Genomic DNA, 23,738 nt, shown 5'->3' on the forward strand with positions numbered 1-23,738 from the left:
TCACTGACATGTTGAAGCTGATTTGAGATTTGTGAAAAGAAGTGCTTTCCTGCTGAAATTTGCCATTAAGGGATGGGGATGGTCACCAACAGTACTCAGGATGGCTGTGGTGTTTAAATAAAGTTCAACTGTTTTCACTTTGTTAACACCAAATTCTGACTTTGCCAACCACAGCTTCTGTTCTTAGCTGGCAGGAGATGCATTCATGGGGGGTATAAAATGACTGTATTTAATTTCTGATTACTGTACTTAAGTATTATTTTGGGGGATTTGTACTTTTCTCAAGTGCACTTTAAAAAGACTAGTTGTCTCTTTTCTCAAGTGCATTTCTGAAAAAAATAAAAGCTACTTGTTATCAATCTTTACCTAAACTCAAAAGTGCATATTTAACATAAGATAATATATTCAGCTTACACAAAATTGACTGCAAATAAAACGTAATGACATAACTTGATTTACATGTCCTAAGGTATTTATTTAAATACAATTTTGACTCCAATGTATTATTTTACGCTGTTTACACTCCTGAGCACCAACAACCATGCCATGCTCAAAGTCACACAGACCACCTTTCTCCCCATTCTGATGCCCGGCTTCATCAACAGAATATTTTGACATGCCTAAACACATTGTGTTTCTTCAAATTGACTATATACATCTGTGGAAACGTAATAAATATGACATGACTGTATTCGGTAGCTCCTTTGTGGTCAGATAATAACATTCATAAAGAATCCAACCTTGAATAGAAGCCCTCATACCATTTGTCATAAACTATTACATGCTATTATCTCAGTACACAACATGTATTTATTTTAGATGTATGCTCCATAGACAATATAGGATTTATTAGTCATTGTAAAACCTTCCCCGGTCCATTAATAAGCCTGCTGCATCCTCAGACACATTAAACGTCTGTTAGTCAAGATTGTAATTAAGGGATATGCATTAATAAAGCACTTTGTAAAAGCATCGACTCCGAGATCTGCTAGGATGCGAGCACAAACCTTATCAAAATATCAAAGATAGCGCCTTGAAACAAACGGATGCACCCTTTCTTGCATTAATGATGAAGTAACGTCTCTAGAGGCCTGATCGAGACTAATTAACATATTACAGCACACTTGTATTCCAGAACGAGCGTGTAACATATAACAGCGTTTGACACTGTGACTCATGCAGCAAAAAAAAAAAAAAAATCACGTTTTTCTTTTCTATTTTCCAAGTCAAGACAGGATACAGCAGCAGAAACATCAATATTAGTTCTAATTATTCTCTTATAAATTAATTAATGAGGATATTAGAGGATTTCCCAGAGGCACTGATTAAGGCACATCGGAGTGGAGAGGAAAGGCCTTTGTTCCGTGCACTCTAGAGACTTTCATAACAAGTCTTATACTGAATACTGTAGCTGTAGCTCATGCTGCTTGTAAGAAGAGCGTTTCATTTTTCTAAAGAGAATGTTATAGGGAGCTTGAATGAGCAAAACATTTATGATAGATCTGGATGGGCTTGCTAGCACTGATGTACTCCTAAAAACCGCACTGTAAAAATAAAGTGATTTCAACGGTAAAGAAAACTTGCTACAAAAAATGCTAGTGTATAATCTACAGTAGTTTCCTATAACCATAAATTAATTTTCCTACAATTCTCTGCATGACACGTCATGCTAGAGGCCATGGTCTTTAGCCTCCTTGTTAGAGAAACCGACTCCCATGCAAAGAATTGCCGGTTCGATCCCAGTTCAGCGTGGGTTGGGCGCAGAGCACATGGGGGCTCGTCCGGGATGGGAGTGAGGTTTAGAAGGGTGAGTGTGATGAGCACAAGCTAACAAAGTGCTATGCATAGAAACCTCACTCCTCTGACCTCTGAAGGTGCTCTGGTGACAGACACTAGAGGTCAAGGTCTTTAGCCTCTTTGTTAGAGCAACTGACTCCCATGCAAAGAATCGCCTGTTTAATTCCGGCTCAGCGCAGATCGGGTGCAAAAGGATCAGTGGATTACATGAGTGGGATCGTCTGGGATGGGAGTGAGGTTTAGGGGGGTGAGGGTAACGAAATGCCAAACAGTTAGGTATCACTCCTCTGACCAAAGGTGCCCTAGAGACAGATGCTAGAGGTCATGGTCTTCAATCTCCTTGTTAAAGTAACCGACTTCCATGCAAAGAATCGGCGGTTCGATCTGTTTTCAGCATGGGTTGGGTGCAGTACGCATGTTGGGTTACACAAGGGGGCTCGTCCGGGATGGGAGTGAGGGTTAAGAGGGTGAGTGTAATGGAGGCAAGCTAACGAAGTGCTATGCAGGTAACCTCACTCCTTTGACCTGTAAAGGTGCTCCAGCGACAGATGCTAGGGAACATGGTCTATAGCCTCATTTGTTAGAGAAACAGACTCCCAAGCCAAGAATTACCAGTTCAATCCCAGTTCAGCATGGGTTGGGTGCAGTAGGAATGTTGGGTTACACATGGGGGCTCGCCCTGGATGGGAGTGAGGTTTAGGGGGTGAGTGTAACGAAGTGCCATGCAGTTAAATCTCACTCCTCTGACCTATAAAGGTGCCCTAGAGACAGATGCTAGAGGCCATGGTCTTCAGCCTCCTTGCCAGTTCAATTCTAGCCCAGCGCAGATCGGGGCTCGTCCGGGATGGGAGTGAGGTTTAGGTGGGTATGTGTTACGGAGGCAAGCTAGCGAAGTGATTTGCAGGTAAACCTCTCTCCTTTGACCTCTGAAGGTGCTCTAGCAACAGATGCTAGAGGCCATTATCCTTCTTGTTAGAGCAACCGACTCCCATGCAAGAAATTTACCAGTTCGATCTCAGCTGAGCCTGGACTGGGTGCAGTAGGACTGGTGGGTTACATATATAGTATATTAGTATATTTTAGTATATATGCTTATGGTTGTGTTTTCCATTGTGGCACAAATTTGTGTTGTGTTGATGTTAGTACTTAAAAGATGGCGTATGACAAAAAAAAAAAAAAAAGAAACACAGTAAAAAATTTGGAAATGTATTTTATGTTAATATATATTTTAATGGTTCAATTACAGCAACCATAACTGCTGATATCTTACAGTAATTCATTTTTTTACAGTGCATACTACAAAATAAATTTACAAAAAATTATTAAAACTGATTTTTCAATCATGAATTCTAAATGCTAACAGCCTACATATGTGTAGGGTAATCAACGGATTGCTTTAAAATATTTTAAAGTCTGCGTGAAATCAAAATATGCAATGTTTATTGCAATATTATTCATCAATTAAGTAATTAGCCAGGATTCTGACCAGAATCAGGAAATCAGAGCACATCACACCTGTCCTCAGGTCTTTTTCACTGGCTCCCAGATACATTCAGAATAGATTTTAAAGTATTATTACTTGTAAAATCACTAAATGGCCTAGGAGCTCAATACATTACAGATATGCTGACTGAATACGAACCCAACAGATCACTCAGATCAGCAGGATCAAATAAACTAGAAATTACAAGAGTTCAGTCAAAGCAGGGTGAATCAGCTTTCAGCTACTATGCCCCTCGCTGCTGGAATCAGCTTCCAGAAATGATCAGATGTGCTCCAACATTAGGCACATTCAAATCAAGACTGAAAACACATCTGTTTAGCTGTGCCTGTACTGAATGAGCACTGTGCTGCGTCCGACAGATCCCACTATTATGTCTTTCTTTTCTTTTTTTTAATTCTTTTATAACCTGTTTTACAACATTTTAATCTGTTTTTATCAGTTTTTAATAATTTTATTGTTTGTTTGTTTTCATTTTCTTATACTAATCCTTTTTTTATTCTTGTTTATGTTAAGCACTTTGAATTGCCACTGTGTATGAAATGTGCTATATAAATAAACTTGCCTTGCCTTGGCTTGCCTTAATTGCCTTAATCGGTGCAAGTTAATCCATTAAAAAATGACTTTGTTTGCTTTAAATTAAGGTCATTCTGTTGACAATCTTTCTGAGGATTTCCTTGGCAACTGTATATTAACACCCTCTCTTACCGTTAGTTTGCTATGAGTGAATGATGCACAAAAATAAAAGCCCTGCTCAATATTTAGTTTGAGTTGGCAGTACATCAACAAACTGAAATGGAAGTCTCTGCAATTTCTGTTTCACGGTGAATTGAAATGCTTGATGCAGAGGCAAAGACCCACCTGATGCAAACTGCATTGACAATCCATTTAAATATTGCGCATTATTATTTCTTTTTTTGTGTCCTGATTAAATGAGCAATTTCTTCCCATTTTATATATAGAATATAAAATATTGTTGCAAAAACAAATTGCATTCATATTTTAAAAATCTGATTATTATTATTTTTTTTTTATATTTATGGTTCATGAACAACCTTCAGTATATCCCTGGGAATTTTCCATTCCACAAAATGTTCTTTATATATTTTCTTACTCATTTAAAGTCCACCAATTTGCTTTAGAACAGTAATAGCACACCTGTTCTTAGCAATTCACATAATTGAGGCGTCATTCTTAGATATCAAGAGCAAAAGCTGCACAGGACTCTTGAGTTTAAAACACGGAATTAAGGATTTGTTCAAATCACTAACCATGGCTATGAGTAATAGCAATAGTGACGCTTGCCTTAGCAAACAGCACTGATAATTATCCCATTCTAGAATTGAAATGAATCTTTATTTTCCAGCCCGATTTACAAATGTATTCACAGTGCTGAGTATTTGACTGTGCATGTGAGAGATTGTTTACGCGTGTGTGTGGTTTCGGTCGCGTGCGTATCTTCAGCGCTGACGGGTGAAAGTGTTTGTGTTGCCTTGAGAAGATAATCTTGCTTTATTAAAGTGAAGTGATGCATGTAATGAAATATAGTGTTGACAAAAAGCAGAGGTTTGGGGGAGATTATGAAATTTCTCCTTGATTGTCATGTTGACTGTGGAATGGGGCGGGAGGTCTAATTATGACACCCCCCCTTAACACACACACACACACACACACACACACACACACACACACACACACACACACACACACACACACACACACACACACACACACAGAGAGTCATACTGCAATGCTGGAGGGAATCGAAAAAGTAAATACTGTAAACCATTTTAAAGAGACAGCTCATCCAAAAATGGAAATTCTGTCATCATTTAATCGTCCTTTACTTTTTTTTCTTCTGTTGAACACAAAAGAGGCTCATTTGAAAATGTACCCCTATATACATTTCTGGAGAAGACCAAATACGTCCCAGGAGGTATGTTTTTTGCAGTTTTCGTTAATATACCAGTCTTTCTAGAACTATTCTTTGCCAGACTTGAACCCCATCATCATAGTCAACTCCTCTGCATCTCAAGTCGACGTACATGGCATGCTACTGGACAAACTGGTGACAGCGGGAAAGTCGTTAAGTACATTATTTACTTATAGTGGCTGATAAGAAATTTTGACATGGATTTGAATCTCTAATGCATGTTTGTACCTGTCAGAGTTCAGTATTTTTAATTTTATTTAATTTAATGTTGTGTTTCGTTTATGTTGAGGACTCTTGTTTGATGTTCAAAACTTCCCCAGAGTTTGCTTTTGCAACTTGTTGCTATGGTTACTAATTATGTTCCACACCTGTTTCTGATATAGTTTAATTATCTCTAGTAATTAATGCCCAGAGTTTCAGTTCAGTTCTTTGCCGTTTATTCTTGCATTCTCCATTGTTTTGAGCTATTTCAAGTAAATTGACTGCTGTGCCGTTTATTCTGTTTTCAGAGATTTTTTTCCCCCTATGATGTTTTTCTGTTCTCCCTTAGTTACGTCTAATTGCCTTACTGTAGCTAAATCAGCATGACACTAACAATGCCGAGGTCATGGTTTGATTTCTTTGGAAATTCTCATAATCTTTAAGTCACTTTGGATAAGCAAATGCATAAATTAGTTAATAAGCTGTAGCATATATTTAGAGTATTTTTAATGTATCTGTTTAAATGACTTCATGGAAATCACAATAACACCTGGAAATTGTTCAACTAAACTTTAAATGATTAATCAGAAAGTAAAGAAAAATAATAGAAAATAGAACTCATGACATATGGTACAGAACTTTACAGATTTGGTTATAATTTTGCACTCATTTTTATGATTTTCAAAACTATTACAAGTCACATGCAAGGTTTGTGTGTATATTAGCCAGACCAAAAACATTTATGTTTAGATTGTGGCATTATGGGAATTAAACTCATGATCATATTTGAAGTTATACATTTTTATTGTGTAAATGTAGGAATCACAGCATTTGCACTCCAAGCATGCATTGTGTCAGTGCAATCGAACCAATGACCTTTTGCATTTCCAAGTTACAATGTGCCAATATGTGTATCAAACCCTCAACCTTTAAGTTGATAGTAACACAAATCACCAGTAAATCAAATGTTTAATTTGATGAAATAATATTAATTCATTCATTTTCTTTTCAGCTTAGTCCCTTTAATCCGTGGTCGCCACAGCGGAATGAATCGCCAACTTATCCAGCTTGTTTTTACGCAGCAGATGCCCTTCAGGCCGCAACCTATCTCTGGGAAACATCCACACAAACTCATTCACACTCATACACTATGGACAATTTAGCCTACCCAATTCACCTATACTGCATGTCTTTGGACTTGTGGGGGAAACCGAAGCACCCGGAGGAAACCCACGCGAACACAGGAAGAACATGCTAACTCCACACAGACATGACAACTTCTTGCTGTGAGGCGACAGCACTACCTACTGAGCCACTGGGTCGCCATGAAATAATATATACATACAGTATATAAAAAGCATAAGCACCAGCCCTAAAGAGCAAGTGAAATCTCTGTCCACTAATCTGACACTCAAGAGCCTATTATTAAGCTCACTTCCTCACACACCCTCATAAAAGTTGCATAATGTCCAGAGATTTGTCTAAAAAGTGTTAAAGAGAGTGACATTTGCCTAACTGTGCTCGGGGCAGCAATAGACAATTTGGCTTGTGCCAAACGAACCTCAACAGATTGCACCCCACAAATGACTTCCTTTAAAAGGTTACCCTTCTGAATGTCCTGCAATTTGGATTTGTTCCAACTCAAATTGAGAGGGGTCGAAAACCAAAAAAAGTTCATTTAGTGCAGATGAACTACCTAGGCACAAAAATTAAGACTCTTTATTGTTGTTTGCTTAAAGTACTTATTTTTCAAGAGTTCAGACTTAAGAAGTTTGTTCCTCACCGTTGTCGCAACTGGCTTGTTTGGTTGGGACTTGTGGAGCTGCTCATCGATGTATTTGCTCTTTACTATTTGGACTTTCAGCAGTGAAAATTAAACCACACTGAACTGAACTAAACTGAACTTTAACTCTGAAAACTGGACTGACAATTTTAATTTACTAGAACTTCGATGTTAAGCTGTTTTGACACAACCTACATCTATTTTAATAAAGATGAATGTTTGACATGCTGTCCCAGGAGAGAGCCCTGAGCTCAGAAGATCCTCGAGCCTGGGCTCCCTCTCGATTGAAGGGCAAGAGGGGAGCTTGAGCTCAGGTAGATCTCGAGAACTCGTCTGCTTGTTTATGGCTAATGAAATGTTAGAAATTGCTATGGAGATATATCTTGCGGACTAAGAGCTCATCTATGATTATGGTTTAGTCCAGGTGTAGCCGAAACTCTACCCTGGAGGGCCGGTGTCCTTGAAAGTTTAGCTCCAACCCTAATTGGACCCACCTGTGCTAGCTAATCAAGCTCTTACTAGGCTTTCCAGAAACATCCGTGCAGGTGTTGTGAAGCAAGTTGGAGCTAAAATCTGTAAAACACTGGCCCTTCAGGAGTGAGTTTGCGCACCGCTGGTTTAGTCAATTCACTTATGTCAAATGTCTTTGGATGATGAGAGGAAACCATGGAACCCCACACAAGCTCGAGGAGAACATGTAAACTCCACACAGAAATGTTGACTGGCCTGGTAAAGACTTGAAGCAGTGGCATTTTTGCTGTTATGAGTTACCGGGCTGCCCTATCTAGGAAAGAGCTGGAGGAGTAGGTGTAGAAGTTGGGGATTCTTCAAGATGAAGATGACTGAGGTAAGAAACTCTGGTTATTTATAGTGACTTAGGAATGGTCTGATTGGTGCAGAGTGTTAGCTAATGCAGCACCAGCTGTGGTCAATCATAAGCATGTGATCCTCGTGAAATTAGTTCATAAACAAACCACTCAAATTGGGTTGAAACAACAAAGTTCTTAAGTTTCTTATGGGGACAACTAAACTGTTTTACGTTCAATCCACTTAAGTTTATATAAAAATAAAAAATAAGTCAACTTAATAGATTTATGTTAGGCTAACATGAAGGAATTGTGTGGAATCAAGCCGCAACCTCCCACTTTTCCTCATGAAGCAAATACGGAAGTAACTGAAACAGCAATTCATCGACTCTCAAGGAACTCCAGATGTTCATTGACTGCAATGGTAAATTGGCCAATTTTACAGCTGATAAAAACATGTTAACAGCCTGGTACAAAAGATGGTTTTATGACAACTGTAAGGGGGTGAATTTTTTTATAACTAATCCGTTTTGTTTATATTAAGTTATATTAAGTCTGCATAACTAAGAGCGTGGCCATGTGAGTGACAGCTAGGTCTCGCTGGTCGCCATCACTTCACCTCAGCTGATTCCGGCTGATTAGCCACTGAACTCGGCATGAACATCATTTTTTGTGTTGTTGTATGTGGCTTTACACAGTCAATCACCTTTTGGAATTATTTCTTACAATAATCAGGTAATATGGCATTCTGTTTGCACTTAATTGTGCTCAAAGCCATTCAAGTTGCCTCCATTTCCCAGGTGAGTGAAATTATATACTTGTATACCATTTCTATAAATGTATTTGTTTTCTTTAAGATTATTTATTATTAAGAGCTGTAATGCACTCCAGAATCTGACAGATTGATTAGCTGTGGGCTCTAAAACAGTCATCTGAAACGTTGTCACACAGTGTTAAGCCTGGATTTCATAGTTAGCCTTGCATTTACTAACACAAACTATATTTGTGTTTGGAAGTAATTTGCAACCAATGCTTAGTGGTTCAAAGTGTTTTTTAACTGATATAGTATACAACCAAGCACATGTGGTCAGAATACAAACAAGTTGCAGGTAATGAAGCATTAAGCGTTTCTCCCAAAGAAAAGCCAGTTGAAACAAAATACTATCAGGCATCTTTAGCTCCACTGAGGCCTCTTTGCCCTTTTTTGGTCAGCCTCGGTTGGTGTGTCGCGCGTACAAAAAGGCGACAGTTGACCACGCATACTTGTAGCTTCATTTGCGCTATTTAGAAACCTATGGGTGACGTCACGAATACTACGTCCATATCTTTTATAGACTATTTATGGAACCAAGCGTTTTTTACACTGTACACTATAATAATAAGATTAAGTTTGCTTTTAGTTCATAATACGTATTTTAAAATGAGTTGAAACAACACAATTCTTTAGTTTTTTGGGGGGCACAACTTAAAGGTTTTATGTTCATTCATTAATTTTCTTTTTGGCTTAGTCCCTTTAATAATTTGGGGTCGCCACAGTGGAATGAACCACCAACTTATCCAGCAAATGTTTTACGCAGCGGATGCCCTTCCATCTCTGGGAAATGTTTTATGTTCAATCCACTTAAATTAACTAATAACTTAACTTAATTTCTTCATGTTGTCCCAACCCAAACCGATTGTGTGGAACCCAGCATTCACAGTGTAACAATAATGTTATGCTGTTGCCATGGTAACAAACCTGTTCCTTACAGCCGTGCTATTGAGCTGATTCAAGTGCACGGGTTTATATATTATTGTTTGGCAGGATTTAATATACAATTTGAGATTCTGAGCGAGCGTGGGCGTGATAAAGGTTAATTCAAACACACAACCTCACCGCGCGCACACACATGTATAAGCGCCTACATACGCAGATATAGTTACGTTTAAGGCTAGACTATAATCTGTGATTACCAGAACTTTTGAGAAGTGCAAAGCAGGAAAATCTGATGAGTTGCAGCAGATTTTCCAAATCCCTCAGGTGCTGCCTCTCACTTATCTCCCCTGTGCCAGCCTTTCAGCTGCCAAGAGCAGGTGGCACACTTTTGGGAGAAAATTGACTGTTTTAAAGATGTAGAACTCCTGGCGCCTTGAGGACAGGGGATTTGGGATATGTATGTATGTGTGTGTGTGTGTGTGTGTGTGTGTGTGTGTGTGTATGTGTGTGTGTGTGTGTGTGTGTGTGAATTCATGTGTGTATGTTTTACTGCACACGTGCATATGTGTGTGTGTGTGTGTGTGTGTGTGTGCGTGCGTGATGATTATCTCTCACATTCTCCAGCCCAGCGGGAGTCTCCACTAACGCCCTCTTTCTAAAGATAGTCTCAAATGAGAAGCCCTCCCCATCTTCCCGGCCAGATTCAATTTGGAGTCGGCCAGTTCTGCCAGGTTAAAGCGAGATCTGAGACTGATGCGGTGGGACTGAAAAAAAAAAAAGGGTGAGCCAGAGAGACCACCACTGGCAAAAAAAGAGATCAATTAAATAGTAAATGAAAATGATCGCGGCCTCTCGTCTTTCTAGCCTGCAGATTTAATTTGTCGGAGCTGAGGATTAAAAGGCAAAGCTAGTCCTTCTGACTCTGCAACAAGTACATGGGCATAGGGTTGCATCATAGGATAGGGCTCGGAGCAGCTGCTCTACTGCACATATGGGCCTGCTGATTTATGCTAATATAACCTGCGTCTTTTCCCCTAGCTCTCTATCACCGTCGTATTTTATTTTATTTTTTGCTTGTATCCTAATGGAAAGCCCCTCGATGGAGGTTGCGAGTAAAAAAAAAAGTGTCGTAAGATAAATGAATTTAGCGCCAAAGCCAATTTGTCAAGAGCTCATCGCGCTGTCAGCTCTGTTTGTTCGTAAACGACTGTCTTAATCAAACACTGATCCTCAATTCCTCCAGGAGATTAAATAACGAACGGCAGGCCGCTCTCTAAACATCGACCATACTTCACTTTTAGCTATGCCCAGGGAATGAAGGAAAAAAAAAGCGTTCTTACTTTCTCTAATCACCATATGAGGACATTAACTGTTCGCAAGCTGTTTGTCGGTAATGCACTTCTGCTTTCAAGAATATCACAGCATAATGTTCCTAAAAAACTTTTAGCGTCTGTGGCTGATGGAGATTACGAATCCCAAAAGCACAACTGCTGTAATTCTTGGTACTTCTGGCTAATGAACGTAAACAATACTGACCACAAAGAATGTGTGTATCAAAACAAACATGATAGTAATTTGGAGTGTAGATGAAATCAGTTGATCAGGGGTCTGATTTAAAACATTTGCATAGAAACCTTCCTAAAAGAGAACAAACAGCAGAATAAATTAAAATGTATTTATTAATGATTATGCCTAATATGATGATCTAAAGTGCATGGTTCAAATAAGTCAATATTAAAGTTAAATATATTTACTTTGAGTTCATTTACAGTTGTGGACATTCTCCCAACAAGTTTGTTTTTTTATTGTTTGCAATTTTTGCATGGGAAGTTAAATTGTTGTTTGAGAAACAAACATCTGGGATCTCATTTATAAATGTGAGATAAGCACAAAACGGGGGAAAATGTGCATACACCATGTTTATAAATGGTGTTTGTTTCCCAAACAACAATGTAACTAACTATAGTGAAAAAAGTGTTGCATGCAGAACTGTTGCAAACAAATTATTTGTGTTGAATTTAAACAAACAAATTAAGTTTGATAATGTTTAACTTAATTTGTTTGTTTAAATTCAACACAAATAAATTGTTTACAACCACTTAACATAAAAAAATGAGTAAATTCAAGGAATCATATCTGCATAATTTTTTTCAGTGTAGCAAATCACAACTCCTTCCTGGACTGTCACAGACAGGTCATTTGAACCATGTTGGTTAAAATATGGGTAGCGACATTTTGTGAATAATGTCAGATTATTGCTGTTGATGGACAAATCATATGTGTAGGTTTTGAACTGATTCACTGAAACTGTTTGAACTGATTCATGGGAGTGAATCGCAAAATAAATAAATAAATAAATAAATAAATTCTGAGCCTACACTGGAGGTTGATGAAAGGATGAATGAATTGTTTGTCAGGGATTTTAAACAGCTTGAACTGGTTATTGAATATGATTTGCTAACTAGCTAACTGACAAACGAACTAGTTTTGGCAGTCGTTGCCACTGTATATTTATTTATGCAATATCACATGAGTAGCAGTGAGATATGGCTGTATATCGGCACTGATGCGAGGCATGCATTTGTGTCCCACCATTGACAATATACAGCATTGCACTGCTACAAGTGTGATATTGTGTTTACACAACAGTTCAACAGCATAATTATGTATATATAAAAAAATAAAACGCAGTTTCAAAAATCCTTTTGTATGAGGAACTACTTTCTTCTGCCATTCATTCACATCTGCAGTCAGAACAGATGATTGATGAATGCATTGATAATAATAATAATAATAATAAAAATAATAATAATAAAATTATATATATATATATATATATATATATATATATATATATATATATATATATATATATATATATATATATATATATATATATATATTTATAGGGAACTTCCATTAAAAAAGCAAGTTATTAGGCAAGGCAAGTTTATTTATATAGCACATTTCATACACAGTGGCAATTCAAAGTGCTTTACATAAACAAGAATAAAGAATAAAAGAAATAAATTAAAATAAATAAGAATAAATTAAACAAATAAATAAATAAATAAATAAATAAATAAATAAATAAATAAATGAAAAAAAAACAAAAACAAATAAACAAATGAAAAAAAATAAATTAACCTTGATCAAATAACCCAGATAAATTTAGTCAACCCAAAAAAAATTACTGTAATTTGTCAAATATTGTTTTTATAGACAATGAATTAATTTAATTAATTTGGTTCGACTTAAAATCTAAATCCAAGTAAAGCCGTACTTTTGACTAAGTTATAATAAATACACATAATGTTAGTCTATGATATTGCTAGTTATTAAAATTTTCAGTAATGAATTAAACTATGAACTGGTGCTCTCAGTATAGCTATAAAAGCCAGACAAGATGGTGTTTAAACTCACATTAGAAATACATAAACATGTCAATCACATGACATGAAAACTGCATAGCTTAAAAGTAAAAATCTTACCTGAAGGAAAAACTAATGTTATTAACTCCACCTAGAGAATTTACTTTTTGCTTTAAGGCAAATATAATAAAACATGCTATAATCAGAAACCAGAATTGTTCACTTAACCCAATGTAAAATGGTTCTTTAAATGAAAACACAGTAGTTTCACTTTTTTTCAGAGTATGTAAATGTATCTCTGTTATGACACTCTCATGCCATACACTATGTAAAACTACTCAAGGTTATGACATTTTAACCACGGTGGCTTCTGAATAATCCTCTTTTTCCAGATCACTTTCGGCAGTGCTATAGGTGGACAAGAAGTTCAGAGTTGTAAGCGCTAGAATATGTCGACACAAACCCAAAAAGAGTTCATGTTTTAAAAAGAGTTTCCTAGGATATGTCTCAAAGTCCTGCTTAAAATTTAAATGTATACGGTAATCCTTTGGCACAGAGGAGCAGATCTAACTTCTGAAGCCACAGGAAGCCTTCTGAGGTAAAGGTGGCAAAGCTCACATTCAGATATGCCCTCTTTGTATTTGATCTGTGTGTGTGTGACTGTGCGTATGTTGAAAAGAGTGTGTAGAATGTGTGTGTCTGTGTGTTGCAGGAGCACCATCAGCTCTTACCGTGTCCAGGCATGGCAGGTCAGACCTCATCCTTCCTGACAGCGTGGTATTTATGCAGCAAAGCGCAGTGATGACATCTTATCAAAGTTGAGGCAGAGCTGCTGAGTTCAGGTTTACACTGACGGGTCACTCTGTGTTCTGCTTCTGTCTGCTTAGCACTTCTTCTGCTCCAGGCTGATGATGGACGCCGCTGCTTCAGACTTGAGGCTGTGTGGATCAGCATGTTTAGCTTCTTCGTCTGGTTTTTTGGGACTCCTTGAGACCATCAGTCTGAAGATTTCAAAAATGATGATGACTTTAATTATTTATTGGACAAATGGAGGAGTGAAAAAGCATGGTGGCCAAACAAACATTGACTTTTTCGAACCTGTTTAGTTTAGTTTAGTTTAGTTTAGTTTAGTTTAGTTAAGCTTTGTTTCCTTTTAAGTTTTTTTTTTTTGTTTCATTTAGTTTCAATTAGTTTTTTTTGTTTTTGTTTCTTTTAGTTTAGTTTTAGCTAGTTTGTTTTGGTTAGTTTTAGTTTGTGTTCGTTTAGTTTCAGTTAAATTGTTTTTGTTTAATTTAGTGTGTTTCAGTTAGTTTGTTTTCGTTTTATTTTGTTTCGTTTCAATTTGTTTGTTTTCATTTCTTTTCACTTAGTTTGTTTTTATTTTTTATTTTAGTTTCAGTTAGTTTGTTTTCGTTTTATTTTGTTTAGTTTAGGTTCAGTTAGTTTGTTTTTGTTTCTTTTAGTTTAGTTTCAATTAGTTTGTTTTTGTTTCGTTTAGTTTAGTTTCAGTTTGCTTGTTGTCATTTCTTTTTAGTTAGTTTTGTTTCATTTCAGTTTGTTTGTTTTCGTTTCGTTTCCATTTGTTTGCTTTTGTTCCATTTAGTTTAGTTACGGTTTGTTTGTTTTTGTTTTATTTAGTTTAGCTTAGGTTTGTTTGTTTTTGTTTCATTTAGTTTAGGTTTGTTTTTGTTTTGTTTAGTTTCAGTTTGTTTTTGTTTCATTTAGTTTAGTTTAAGTTTGTTTGTTTTCATTTTGTTTCTGTTTTTTTTTTTGTTTGTTTCATTTCAGTTTAGCTTAGGTTTGTTTTTGTTTTGATTAGTTTAGTTTCAGGTTGTTTGTTTTCCTTTTGTTTCAGTTTATTTTTGTTTAGTTTGTTTGTTTTCCTTTAGTTTGAGTTAGTTTGTTTTTGTTTAGTTTTATTCAGTTTAGTTTTGTGCAGTTTGTTGCATATAAGGGGGGGATGGGGGGATTATAGATGACGGGCGTTGGATGGCAGAGGGGTGTCGTAAAGAGGGTTGAAGAATCACGGAATAAAAGTGAAAGCAAACAGCGAACGGGGGAGGAGGGCGGTTGAGGAGGGGGATCGGTAAAATGAGATGCTGGATTAGATTATAGAGGTTCTGGATCCAAATCTGGCGTGTTCTAGCACTAATAAAGCCCTGCTTTGAACATAACCACAGCATTATGATGTATGTACATTTATAGCAGATTTTTATTTTTGTATTTTTTCCTCATTCTTGTGGATAGACTGTAAACAAATAGTCTTTGATAAGAAAATCATTGAATCATTTGTTCAAGTCAAATATGTGATTAATGTATTGAATCATTCATTAATTTGCAAAACCAGTTCAGTTGTTCATGCAGATAAGTGGAAATGACTAAAAGTCATCAAAATAATTAATTCAAGGACAGTAATCCAGGACTGTAATCCACCTGCTTTGGGCTATAAACTGAAGGAATATCTTGACTGATTTCAGAAAACAATCTTTATGTAGCTCAACACAGAAACAATAGTGCCATAGTTTTCATAAACAATGACTATAAAACTTTTGTATATTATGTTACTTCACAGCTCGGCTGATGTCAAATCTGAGTTTACAAAACAGTGACGGTGAAAGTGGAAGTGAAAGAAAACAAAACACCTGTTTATACTGATCCGTCTCTTGTTTTCTCCATTTCTTCAAACACTTCAAAATGCCTTTGGAACAACACTGAATGTGCAAAGCAATATAAATACTAGAACTGACTCCACAGATCTCATGTAAATCTTATTCAAACTCGCAAGATACAGCTGTGGTAAATAATTTTATATTTGTCTAAATCTCACAACTAACACATCGGTCTTTTCTACACAAAAACATCCTCGTTGACTGCTAAATTAAACTTGTAATGCATTGATAAAAAAGGATAAGGCTGGTTTGAGCCTCGTCTGGGTGATTTGGCATTTCTGTGTGGAGTTTGCATGTTCACCCCATGTTTGCCTGGGTTTCCTCTGGGTGCACAGGTGAATTGGGTGAGCTAAATTGGCTGTAGTGTATGTGTTTGAATGAGAGTGTATGGTTGTTTCCCAATAATGGGCTGCAGCTTGAAGGGCATCAGCTGTGTAAAACTTATGCTGGATAAGTTGGCGGTTCATTCCACTGTGTGTATATATATATATATATATATATATATATATATATATATATATATATATATATATATATATATATATATATATATATATATGTGTGTGTGTGTGTGTGTGTGTGTGTGTGTGTGTGTGTTTGGGGTACTTTCATTAAAAAAAAAACTATAGTAAGCTATTAAACAAACACACAAATAAACAAATAAACAAATGAATGAAAATTAACAAAAAATGAATAAATACATAAATAATAAATAAATAAATAAATAAATAAATAAATGAAAAATAAACAAATTTTTAAATTAATTAATTAACGAAAAATAAATAAATAAATAAATGAAAAATACATGAAAAACAAATAAAGGAAAAAAAAACATAAATTAAAACAAATAAATAAGTAAATAAATAAATACATAAATAAATTAACGAAAAAATAAGCATAAATAAATAAATAAATGAATGAATGAATGAATGAATGAAAAATAAATAAACAAACGAAAAATAACTTAAAAATGAAAAATAAACAAGTAAATTAATAAATGAATGAAAAATAAATAAATAAATGAATGAAATTTTTTTTAACAAAAAACAAATAAATAAATGAAAAATGTATAAATAAAAGAATGAAAAAAAAGTTAAGAAAAAAATAAATGCATGAAAAATGAATAAATAAACATTTGGTAAAAGAGTCGGTCCATCAGTCAGTCAGTCGACAGCGGCCTCAGGTAGATTTACACGAGAACAGCAGATGAGAATGGCACTCGTGAAAGAAATTTGAAATCTCAAAAAGCGACACAGCAGCCTCTGGTGGATTCTGCAAAAAAAATGTAGCTCCTAGGAAATATTCGGCGCTCTACAGAAATGTATATAGGGATACGTTTTCAGAATGAGCCTGGGTTGGTATATATCCTTGTGTTTTATCACAGAAAAGAGCATTAAAAGCAAAGCCTGGATAGATGCTTTAGTCTTGCAGGCTATTTTCTGCCTTTATCTGTTCTCCTTGTCCCTTTGCTCAATTGTCTTAGCCCATTTTCAACATATCAATCATCCCCTGACCATTGAAATCACAACATGTTATCAGCATTTGTCTGATTGGGTCATCAGTGTCCACGGGGATGTTTTGGGGATGTGAAAATGACATTTTCCTTTTTAACGCTTCTCTGTCGTCACTAAAGTGTCCTTATAACCCTTTTTGTTGATCAATTTTCTCCAGAGAGACCTGTTTGAAAGCAATTATCTCACATCTCATGAAAGAAATTGTGGGTTTATGACCGGATCCTGAGGCGAGGAGGAGGGCCGAACACGTGGCCTGTAATTTTTTGAAGTATTTTTGAAGGCATCAGGTGGATCGTTTGTCATCTTGATATCCATTAGAGTCGCCAAGGCATGTCCCAGCCAGTAATTCTCAAGGTAATTCAAGCACAGACTTGTTTGACACTGTCCGACGCAGGCTTGAGGTTGACAGTTTAGGACGTTTCAGCCCCAAAGAGACTTTTTAGATGTTGTTTACACACTAGATGTGTATCGCAGAGTGCTGAAACAGAGGTAAAGACTGAAGCTATAACCTTGGCACAGTATCAGATCTTGATTTTGGAGGTCATAGCATAATCAGCAAGTACCATCTCAAAAGTACAGCAAAAACGAGGCGTTTGACTAATGTCTAAACACCTTAAAATTGACATAAATAAATGCATTTAAAAACAGTCGAGTCTGACTTCTAGTGGACAATTTGTTGAAAGTGCTTTCATTTGTTTAGTTAATCATTTTGTACTTTAAACAATGGAATAGTTTTTTGCACAACAGTAATGTACACTACCTCAAAAAACTCTTGTCGGCTATTCAAGTTTTAGGAACAACAAGTAATGACTTCTAGACGATCATTTGGTATCAGAAGTGGCTTATATGAAAGGCAAAGACCTCTAGATTACACTTATTTGACCAAAATAAAATATGATCATGTCTTGATTTTAAATTATTTACAATTCTTCATCTTATTTGTTTTACCCCAGACATGCTCAATAATGTTCATGCCGGGTGACCGGGTTGGCCAATACTTTTCCTAGATGTGGAGGCTGAAATATGGGAAGGAGTACCCTGCTGAAGAATTTGCCCTCTCCTTTGGTTTGTAATGTAATGAGCAGCGCAAATGTCTTGATACCTCAGGCTGAATGTAACCACAAACCATGATTTTTTCTTCACCAAACTTGACTGATTTCTAGGTGGATCTTGGGTCCATGTGGGTTCCAATAGGTCTTTTGCAGTATTTGGGATGATTGAGATGCAGTTCAACAGATGATTCATCAGAAAAATCTACATTCTACCATTTTTCCAAATGATCAACGAGAAGTCAAGTTGTTTGTTGCTGTTCCAACTGAGATTGATGACAAGACTTTTGTCAGGTAGTGCTCAGCAAATGAGTACATCCCATTTTGAAAAATTGACTATTTTTATCCATTTCTCAGTGAATATAGCTCATATATTTCAGTGAATTTGAACAAAACAGATTTATTAAACAGATATACTTATTGAGATATTTTTTTGTCACTGAACCTCTTTAAAAATAAAAAGATAACATATTTAAATTCATTCCAAATATTGGGGAAAACAATTACAAACTACAACATTTCAACAAAATTTTTAATCAATTTTTGATTTCTCTTGAATTTTGCTCTTTTTATTTTGTATTTTATATTTTGTTAGATTAGTTCCAGATTTGGTTTCAGCACTGACGTTTACTCTACACTGTAAAAAATGCTGGGTTCCACAAAATTCTGTCATAATTCTGTCATAATTCCATCATCTAGCACAAATCGATTAAGTTAAGGTAATCATTTTGACAATTTTTTTTAAGTTTGACAAGAATTGTTTTGTTTCAACAAATTTGTAAATTAGGTAGATTAAACCATCAGCAAAAGTCATTTTTTGAGTGTAACAAAATAAAAGCACAAAAAAAAGCTTCCTATAGAAAATATGAATCTAAATGAGAGATTTGAGAGAGGTGTACTTATATACGGTATATTGAGCACTGTAAAATAAGTAAAATAAGCACTTAAAAATAAGGCAAGGCAAGGCAAGTGTATTTATATAGCACATTTCATACACAGTGGCAATTCAAAGTGTTTTACATAAACAGGAATTAAAGAGACAAGTGTAAGAAAATAAAAACAAATAATTTAGAATTAAATAATATATATATATATATATATATATATATATATATATATATATTTTGGAAACTTTCACTGTAATCTATGAAAGTCTTGTTTAAGAAACACTCATCTGCAAACATACACTCAAAAAAAAAAAAAGACTAATTGGTCTTAGTATTTTATTTTAATTTTATTTTTGCTTGGTATACAGCCTGAATTTAATCAAATTTAATTAAGTAATGTACAGGCAGAATGTGCATTTGTTATCTTCTTTTTTAAGGTGTTGCTTGCAGGATCTACAGTAATACGCTTCCAATATGTATATATAGGCTCTCAATAATAATAAATATGGGGGCGATATGGTAGCTCAGTGGTTAGCACTGTCACCTCATAGCAAGAATGTCACCGGTTCAAGTCCCAGCTGGGTCAGTTAGCATTCCTGTGTGGAGTTTACATGTTCTCCCCATGATGGTGTGGCTTTCCTTCGGGTGCTCTGGTTTCCCCTAAGAGTCCAAACACATGCGATATAGGTGAATCGAATAAACTAAATTGGCCAAAATGTATGTGTGTGAATGCAAGTGTTTGGGTGTTTTCCAATGCTGAGTTGAGGCTGGAAGGGCATCCTTCAACACAATTCCTTCAACACAAGCTGTTCTCCCGGGCACTATAATGGAAAAAAAGATGTCTGGGATTGTGGGTGACTACAAAACGTTTAATCACGCTTCTCCCAACGTCCCAATTAATCGGCTGCCGATCTGTCACCATCCATCATAATCATTTTAATAGCGCCTCCTGTTGACCTGATCATCTGGATACCTGCTGCACCTCCGTTTTTGCATTTTTCAGCCCATTAATTTAACAAATTTTAATTGTGTACATTCTTGACAGTTTTAATTTCCCATACTCTCCACGTTTATGGCTGCGTGCTTTTTGTCTTCTTCTCGAGAGCTGTCAAATGTACATCTGGGCTTGATAAAGCAGCGCAGGGTTTAAACAAACAAAGCAATGTTTGCCAAACCCATTACACGTAATTTTAGAAAAAGAAAAAGAAAAAGGTTTTCACTGTAACTCATGCACATCTGGTGTGTGTTTTTAATGGTGTGCATTTGTCTTCACTGGTTTGAGATGTAAAATTCCAAGTGAAATCATCTCAAAAAACAAAACACACAAAAAAAAACAACAAAAAAAAAAATAAAACACTGGAAATGAAATATCGATGGTGGTGCAGAAAAGTTACACGTAATTACTGTGGACACATTTGGCTGCCGGGGCAATCAAATTCCTGTTAAATAGGTTTTAAACTATGTTTACAAAAAATGGTTCTAATTTACATTATAAACCATAAAATGAAAAAGACGTTTATTGTATTAATGTATTTTATGGAATTGGTTTTAGTTCAAATCATTATTACAACCCCATAAATCCACAGATTTCCGATAAAATAAAAAAAAAAAAAGTCCACAGATTCTGTTTAGCATTGGTTATAACTTTTGTATAAGTCTTCGTTTTGTTTAGTTTTCATTTTGTTTAGTTTTAGTTTAGCATAGTTTTAGTTTTAATTTAGTCTTCGTTTTGTTTAGTTTTAATTTAGTTTAGTTTTAGTTTAATTTTAGTTTAGTTTTAGTATAAATTTTGTTTAGTTATCATTTAGTTTAATTAATTTTTTGTTTAGGTTTGGTTTAGTTTTCGGTCTCATTTTGTTCAGTTTTTGTAGTTTAGTTTTTTTTTGTTTAGATTTAGTTTAGTTTAGTTTAGTTTAAGTTAATTTTCATTTAGTTGGGGTTGCTTTTCGTTTAGTTTTTGTTTAGGTTTAGTTTTTGTTTTTGTTTTTGTAGTTTGGTTTAGTTTAGTTTAGGTACGTTTTAGTTAGTTTTCAGGTAGATGTTCATTTAGATTTAGGTTTAGGTTTAGTTAGTTTTCGTTTAGTTTTAGTTTTCAGTTTCGTTTTGTTTAGTTTACATTAAGTTTAGTTTAGTTTTCCATTTCCATTTCGTTTTTTGTTTCATTTTGCTTCTGTTTCATTTCGGTTTCATTTTGTTTCATTCCATACAGATTACGCTCTGTTCTGTTCTGTTTCCAGTTTTGTTTAGTTTCATTTTGTTTCATTTTGCTTAGTTTCATTTCATTTTGTTTCATTTTGTTTTGTTTCGATTCCTTTGTTTAGTTTAGTTTATAGCTTCATTTTGTTTAGTTTTATGTTGTTGTTTTTCCCAGTCCAACCAATCAATACATGAAAATTATTGATTATTGCATTATATAGATCATTATAATAATTATAATTATAATTATAATTATTCCTTCAGGTGCAAAACAAGTTTACTTGTTCACACATTTTAGAGATAGAGAGAGAGAGAGAGAGAGAGGGAGAGGGAAAGAGAGAGAGAGAGAGAGAGAGGGAAAGAGAGAGAGAGAGATGGGGGGAGGGAGAGGGAGAGAGAGAGAGAAATGGTTTTCGCTATAATTCATACACATCTGGTGTGTTTTTTAATGGTGTACATTTGTATTTGCTGGTTTGGGATGTAAAATTCCAGGCGAAAAAAAAAAACACTGGAAATGAAATATCGGTGGTGGTGAAGAAAAGTGACACGTAATTACTGTGGACACATTTGGCTGCCGAGGCAAACAAATTCCCGTTAAATAGGTTTTGAACTGCGCTAGTGAGATTAATCACCTCTCTACGAGCACAGCCATATGTGTGGGATCAATCACAGCCCCTCATCGGGCAGCTTTGATGCAAATATATGCACTTATTTAGCCTTCGCTTTTATGTTTTCATTCTTTCGGTCGGATCGGCCTGCTTTCCAATCTGCATCTCTGCTGGATCCCATTAGCGTTTTAACAAAGGGTGCTGATACAGGTCGCCGTAATAGGCCTGGCTTCAACCTTCCAGGCAAGAATTTCGTTGCCTCCCTGTTGAGTTTCTCCTTTAGCTCACAATACAGTACTTTCCTTGTGCCCTCAGCATGGATTCATAGAAAGCGTCATGCTAAAACACGTGTGATTTTTTGCTTGTTTATTAGTTCATGAGCCTTGAGATCAGCCATACAAAGTAAAAAAGGCAAAGTCCACGAGAAAATTGAGCCAAAGATGCACTCATCAAATGTGTTTTGGGATTTGTTTTTAATACATACACTGGCAATAAAGTGGAAGAGCGACCTCCAGTTTCAGTGGCCTTGGTGTTTATTTGGATTTTTAACAACCGTTTTGTTTTCCATTTATTATTCTTCAATAAAGAGTTCAAAGCCTTGAACTGAGAGAAGCTTTGGGAAGAATCATAACACTGAAAAATTTGACTGAAAGATTTGTAGAAAAAATTAAACAAACAAACAAGCAAACAAACAAACAAACAAACAAACAAACAAACAAACAAACAAACAAACAAACAAACAAAAAAATAATGAATGAATGAATAAATAAATAAATAAATAAATAAATAAATAAATAAATAAATAAATAAATAAATAAATAAATAAATAAATAACAGCTATATTAATAATTCTATTAATAATATTATCATTAACAACAACAACAACAACAACAACAACAACAACAACAATAATAATAATAATAATAATAATAATAATAATTATTATTATTAATATTAATATTATACAAATAATAGTAATAATAATTATAGAATACGAATAGAATAATGATGAACATAATAATAATAATAATAATAATAATAATAATAATAATAATAATAATAATAATAATAATAAATAATAATAATAATAATAATAATAATAATAATAATAATAATAATAATAATAATAATAATATTAATAACAACAACAATAATAATAATAATAATAATAATAATAATAATAATAATAATAAACAATAATAATAATATCATCATTATTATTGCAATTATTATTATAAATATAATAATAATAATAATAATAATAATAATAATAATAATGAGTTATTAAAACTATTACGTTTAGAAATGTGTTGAGAAAATCTTCTTTCCGTTAAACAGTAAAAAGGGAAACGGGATACACAGGAGGATAATTCAGGAGGCCTAATAATTCTGACTTCAACTGTATCTTTCACACGGCGGATACTCTGGCTGCAAGTAACTTAACTAATCTCTTTTTACAGTGTTGGCTCTTTTCATAATGTATGCTTTCCTGAGAAATCCCATCTTTTATGTTATTGTTTGAAGCTGAAAACAAACTAACCAGTACATAACACTGACAGGCCATCCATGAGCTTTGAGCTTGTTCATCTAAAAATCAATTTCTCTGTGGAGCAAATGAATATTTATTTGTTTTATTTCTTTACAGGAAAATCAAAATATAAACTATAAAATATAAACTATCTATAATATAGATAAATAATGCAAACACACATACAGTACCAGTAGAA

The 23,738-nt window shown here is 34.9% G+C and overlaps 1 long non-coding RNA gene across 12 annotated transcripts in view; it reads right to left on the minus strand.

Moving 5' to 3' along the window:
• Nucleotides 1-23,738, minus strand: part of LOC137495912 (uncharacterized) — a 461,128-nt gene that overhangs the window by 324,270 nt on the left and 113,120 nt on the right. For 9 of the 12 annotated variants that reach the window (XR_015493070.1, XR_015493062.1, XR_015493064.1 and 6 more), the window contains exon 6: nucleotides 13,820-14,089. The exons of 1 other annotated variant lie outside the window; for it this stretch is intronic. This is a non-coding gene — a long non-coding RNA (uncharacterized LOC137495912). Of the gene's footprint in view, nucleotides 1-13,819; nucleotides 14,090-19,751; nucleotides 19,868-23,738 lie in introns of all 12 variants that reach the window. 2 more of the 12 variants (XR_015493065.1, XR_015493068.1) reach the window with 1 other exon arrangement.

This window comes from Danio rerio, chromosome 6 (assembly GCF_052040795.2).
Source record: "Danio rerio strain M-AB ecotype USA chromosome 6, GRCz13ab, whole genome shotgun sequence".
Lineage (NCBI taxonomy): Eukaryota > Metazoa > Chordata > Actinopteri > Cypriniformes > Danionidae > Danio > Danio rerio.